The sequence below is a fragment of the Saccopteryx bilineata genome, chromosome 2 (genome assembly GCF_036850765.1).
Source record: "Saccopteryx bilineata isolate mSacBil1 chromosome 2, mSacBil1_pri_phased_curated, whole genome shotgun sequence".
In the NCBI taxonomy this organism is placed as follows: domain Eukaryota; kingdom Metazoa; phylum Chordata; class Mammalia; order Chiroptera; family Emballonuridae; genus Saccopteryx; species Saccopteryx bilineata.
In genome coordinates this window covers 249,377,228-249,383,543 of record NC_089491.1, presented here as the reverse complement: position 1 = coordinate 249,383,543, position 6,316 = coordinate 249,377,228, and positions in this window count along the sequence as shown.

Here is a 6,316-nt window from a genome sequence, read left to right as displayed (position 1 = left end):
CAAGGTATCAGCGGGTTTGATTTTTTCCTGAGGCCCCTCTCCTTGGCTTGCAACAGCCATTTCTCCCTCTGTTCTCACGTGGTCATCTTGCTGTGCATCTTTTCTTATAAGGACATTAGTCAGACTGGATTAGGATCCACCCTAACAGATTCATTGTAATTTAATCACATCTTTAAAGACCCTCACCACCACCCCATCTCAGACATGGCTGGTAGCTCAGTTAGTTAGAGCATCACCCTGATAACTAAAGTTATAGGTTCAATCCCTGGTCAGGGCAACTACAAGAACCAACCAATGAATGCATGAATGAGTGGAATAACAAATTGACACCTCCCCCTCAAGAAAAGAAGTATCTGGCCTTTGCCCTCTGCCCTGGGAGGCAATCTGTAAACCCTGATAGGAATGTCTATTTGCTGGGGGCCTGGGTCCTTTCGGATAATCTAACAATGTGGTTCAAATGGAAACTCCACACCAGATACTATCAGAGTGGGGCTGAGTACAAGAAAGACCAAACAGAAGATGCAGGGTGGACATTTTGAGTCACGCCCACAGGGGAGGGAGTACTGGAGATTAAGATTGCACTCAGTCAGTCTTGCCTGTGTGATGGAGCCCAGGTAAAAACTCTGAACCCCCAGGCTCTGAGCTCCCTGCTTGACTGAGCTCTGGTTGTGTCATCACTCATCAGTGCCAGGAGAGGATTACTGAAAGCTCCACATTTGGCACTTTCCTAGACCTTTGATTGTGTGCTTTCCCCATGGCTGATTTTAGTCTATCCTTTCTTTTTGTGAACTATAACCGTGAGTATAACAGCCTTCTGTGCATCTTTCTATGAAGTCACTGAACCTAAAGTTATAATGAGGAGCCCCAAACCTTCAGTTGGTGTCAGAAGTGAGGGTGGGGCTGTGTGGATGGTTCCCTCTAAACGTCTAACTGCTTGCAGGGACAGAAGGAGGGAATGAGAGATGGAGAAGTGAAGTCATGTGGAACCATTGGAAGTGTTGGTGGCGAAACAGCACCAGAATGTTATCAGTGATCAGACCTTGGTTCAGCAACCATTAGTGAGTTTCCCTAATTCAGAGCCAAGAGTCAAATATAAGCAAAAGTTTATTTAGAAAGACACAGAGGGGCCCTAGTTAGGTAGCTCGGTTGGAAAATCCTCCCCATGCACCAAGGTTGTGGGTTCAATCCCCAGTCAGGGCACAGACAGGAAGCAACCAGTGAGTGCACAACTAGGCAAAACAATGGATCGATGTGTCTCTCTTTCTCTCTCTCTCTCTCAAATCAATTAATAAATAAAATTTAAAATTACAAGAAAAAATTCAGCCTGACCAGGTGGTGGCACAGTGGATAGAGCATCAGACTGGGAGTCAGAGGACCCAGGTTCAAAACCCCGAGGTCACCAGCTTGAGCGCAGGCTCATCTGGTTTGAGCAAGGCTCACCAGCTTGAACCCAAGGTTGCTGGCTTGATTGAGCAAGGGTCACTCACTCTTCTGGAGCCCCCCAGTCAAGGCACATATGAGAAAGCAATCAATGAACAACAGGGAATTGGTGCTTCGTATCTCTCTCCCTTCCTATCTGTCCTTATCTGTCCTTCTCTCTGTCTCTCTCTGTATCTGTCACACAAAAAAAGAAAGAAAAAATTCAGAGAGGTAGAAGTAAGCCATGGAAGAAGAGAATCAGCTGGGCTGTGTGGACTCAGGAAACAAGTCACTGAGGGAAAAGAAGGGCCTATGGAGTTTAAGAGAAAGAAAGAAGTCTCCTTAGGGAAGGACAGGGGGAAAGGCTCAGGTGCATCAAGAGAGAGAAAGAGGATGCACTGAGGCCCTTGTTTTGAGGGTTTTTATCTGGTGGTATCAGGGGAAGATCTTAGCTTTCCACGTGTGTCCTTTCAGGGGCAGGGATCATTAGTCTTCACAGCTGGGCCTGATGTCAGTCATGGCATTGCCCCACCTGGCCTTGCTGCTTTTCTGGGCCAGAGCTGAACACAGCTGAGGCCTAGGAATGGTCACGCAAAGGCTTGTATAGGAGTCGTAGGGGTCTAAACAGCGTGGCTAACAACGTGCTAGAAAGTGAAAGGTCAAGGGAGGAGTCCGAAGTGCATGACCAGCTGCATGACCAGCAATATGAAGGGTAAGGGGTCTAAACTGCATGACCAGCAATATGCCCAGGGAGGAAAGGTCACCCTGGGGTCAAGGTCTTTGTTTTCCCAGTTTGCCCATTGCTAGGTACCCCAGGCTTTTTGCCTTGGGTTATTCCATACCTAGCCTGTCGTTCCTACTCCTACCTAACTGCCTACTACAGAGAAACTCTGGCTTTTAGTCTGAGTGAACTAAAAAGCTCCTAGAGCAGGGGTTGGGAACCTATGGCTTGCGAGCCAGATGTGGCTCTTTTGATGGCTGTATCTGGCTCACAGACAAATCTTTAATAAAAAAAATAATGTTAAAAATATAAAACAGCCTGACCTGTGGTGGAGCAGTGGATAAAGCGTCAACCTGGAAATGCTGAGGTTGCCGGTTCAAAACCCTGGGCTTGCCCGGTCAAGGCACATATGGGAGTTGATGCTTCCAGCTCCTCCCCCCTTCTCTCTCTCTGTCTCTCCTCTCTCTCTCTCTCTGTCTCTCCCTCTCCTCTCTAAAATGAATAAATAAATAAAAAAATTAAAAAAATATATATAAAACATTCTCATATATTACAATCCATTCATTTCCTACTACTCATGTTCATGGTTGCAGGAGGCTGGAGCCAATCACAGCTGTCCTCCGGGACAACACCAAATTTTTATTGGATAATGCATAACGTACACGAGTCGTTGTGAGGTCAGGAAGTAAACTTCCCTCCTTTTAATCAAGTAGTCAGCTAGCTAATTGCAGAAACCCTTTTAAAATATTTTATTTATTGATTTTTTTTTTAGAGAGAGAGGAGTGAGAGAGAGAGACAGAGAGAGAGAGAGAAGGGGGAGGAGCAGGAAGCATCAACTCCCATATGTGCCTTGACCAGGCAAGCCCAAGGTTTCGAACCGGCGACCTCAGTGTTCCAGGTCGACGCTTTATCCCACTGCGCCACCACAGGTCAGGCCGCAGAAACCCTTTTGATGAAGAAGATGGCTAAAAGAAAAAAGATGAGGAGTATTGTACTTTTGCAGCAGGAATAGACAGAGGAATTTGCCTTTGTGGAGAGAGCAGGTTCTGCAGTGTGTTTAATATGCAATGATAAAGGCCCTGGCCGGTTGGCTCAGTGGTAGAGCGTCGGCCTGGCACGTGCAGAGGTCCCGGGTTCGATTCCCAGCCAGGGCACATAGGAGAATGCCCATCTGCTTCTCCACCCCTCCCCCTCTCCTTCCTCTCTGTCTCTCTCTTCCCCTCCTGCAGCCAAGGTTCCATTGGAGCAAAAATGGCTCAGGCGCTGGGGATGGCTCTGTGGCCTCTGCCTCAGGCGCTAGAGTGGCTCTGCTCGCAGCATAGCAATGCCCAGGATGGGCAGAGCATCGCCCCCTGGTGGGCAGAGCGTTGCGCCTGGTGGGTGTGCTGGGTGGATCCCGGTCGGGCGCATGCGGGAGTCTGTCTGACTGTCTCTCCCCGTTTCCAGCTTCCGAAAGAAAAAAAAAAATGCAATGATAAAATTGCATCGATGAAACAGTCAAATATAAAGCGGCACTTTGACACATGCCATACTACATTTGCATTGAAATATCCAGCCGGGGACAGCAGGAAGAAAGCATATCAAGAGCTACTGTGCAGAGTGCAAGCTAGTCAGCAGCAACCCCGTGTTTGGACCCAATAAGGTGACTGGAATTCAGCTAAGCTTTGCTGGTGCTTTAGCAATTGTGAGAAACGGAAAGCCATTCACAGATGGGGAGTATGCCAAAACATTCATGCTTGATGTTGCCAATGAACTTTTTGATGACTTTTTAGATAAAGACAAGATAATCAAACGAATAAAAGACATGCCTCTGTTGGCAAGAACTGTTCACAATCGTACGGTCATGATGGCAAATTGAATTGAGGCAACACAAGTGAAGGACATAAATGCGGCACCATTCTTTTCTGTCGCTTTGGATGAGTCAACAGACATAAGCCATTTATCCCAGTTCAGCATGATTGCAAGGTACACTGTCAGTGACACACTGTGAGGAAAGTCTTGCTGTTTTGCCTATGAAAGAGACAACAAGAGGGGAGGATTTATTCAAGTATTTCACTGAGTTCGCTAAAGAAAAAAAATCTACCGATGGATAAACTTATTTCGATGTGTACTGATGGTGCTCCGTGCATGGTGGGGAAAAACAGAGGATTCCTAGCGCTTCTTCGTGAACCTGAAAAGAGACCCATCTTAAGTTTCACTGCATCCTACATCAGGAGGCGCTTTGTGCTCAGATGTGTGGCGAGCAGCTTGGTGACATGATGTCGCTGGTCATTCGGGTGGTCAACTTTATTGTTGCCCGAGCTTTAAATGATCACTAGTTTAAAACACTTGCTGGATGAAGTTGGGAATAATTATCCTGGTCTGCTTCTGCAAGCATTGTGCATTGGTTGTCAAGAGGGAAGGTACTCAGCCGTTTTGCGGCTTGTCTGAGCGAAATCCGGACTTTTCTTGAAATGAAAAACGTCGAGCATCCTGAGTTAGCTAACACTGAGTGGCTCCTGAAGTTCTACTATCTCGTGGACATGACTGAACATCTGAACCAGCTCAATGTGAAAATGCAAGGCGTTGGAAATACAGTCTTATCCTTTCAACAAGCAGTGTTTGCATTTGAAAACAAGCTGGAACTCTTCATCGCAGACATTGAAACAGGTCATTTACTACACTTTGAAAAACTGGGAGAGTTTAAAGATGCATGCACAGTAAGTGACCCTGCTCAACATCTTGATCTCCAGCAGCTAGCGGGCTTCACATCTAGTCTCCTGCAGTCATTCAAAGAGCGCTTTAGAGAATTTCGTGAGGGCACTCATCTTTTTAAGTTCATCACCCATCCACATGAGTGTGCAGTGAGCAGCACCGACCTGAGTTACTTCCCCGGTGTCTTCGTCAGAGATTTTGAGCTACAAGCTGCTGACCTGAAGGCCTCAGACATGTGGGTGAATAAGTTCAAGTCACTGAATGAAGATTTGGAAAGACTTGCACGACAGCAAGCAGAGTTGGCGAGCAAACACAAGTGGGGAGAAATAAAAAAACTTCAACCTGCGGACCAGCTGATTGTCAAAACTTGGAACGCGCTTCCCGTCACATACCACACACTACAGCATGTGAGTATTGCTGTACCAACGATGTTTGGCTCTATGTATGCATGTGAGCAGTCGTTCTCACATCTAAATAACATTAAGACCAACCTACGATCACGTTTAATAGATGGAAGTCTCAACGCCTGCATGAAGTTTAACCTCACCACATATCAACCAGATTACAAAGCCATCAGCAAAACCATGCAGCACCAGAAGTCGCATTAATGGTAAGAAGTACTTTATTCATCATTGGTTAGCCACAGCATAACAACGTTATTAAAAAGAATTCAGAGACTTATTGTACTTTAAAAGTGTTGGTCTTACATAAAATGCACACATTTACTTGTATTTAGTGTTAAACGTATTGTATGGCTCTCACGGAATTACATTTTAAAATATGTGGCATTCATGGTTCACTCAGCTAAAAAGGTTCCCGATCCCTGTCCTAGAGGCTTTGAGGAGTGACAGATCTGGCTTTTGTGCTAAAAGAATCAATTAGTGAAGAAACAGAGTTATGGAAAAGTTTGCCATTCAGAGAACTTCAGCTATGGCGATAATCTAGGGGAGAGATGAGTGGAGCTGGCCACAAGAGTGAGACTGAAGGACTCGCAGGGGGCTCGGCTGTGGGGAGTGATGGAGAAACAGGCGCTGAGGGGGCTCTGAGCCTTCAGCCTGTGCTGGAAGGAGGTAGCACCTTTGCCAAGGTGGCAAAGACTGTAGCTAGATTTAGGGCAATGTAGAGTTGGAGGTGTGTCGGAGACCTCCAGGGGAGGTTCTGAGTGGGCAGTTGGGAGGTGTCAGACTGACTATAGGTGGTAGTCAAAGTCAGGAGCTTGGTGGAAACCACTTATCACAAGAGTGTAGGGGAGAGAAAAAGCCCAAGGAATGAGCCCTCAGGGCCTCCAATCTCAGGTGGGTGGAGAGAGATGGTGAAGGAATGGACAGGGAGAAAGAGTAGAACCAAAAGCAAAGTGAAGACTGTTTCAAGAAAGTGCCCAGCTGTTTGAAATGCTGCTTGGAGCAGCCAGTAAGAGCTGGCTGAGCCAGACATGGGGTTTGGCACTGTGCAGGTCTAGTGGTGGGGAGGGAAACTGGAGAA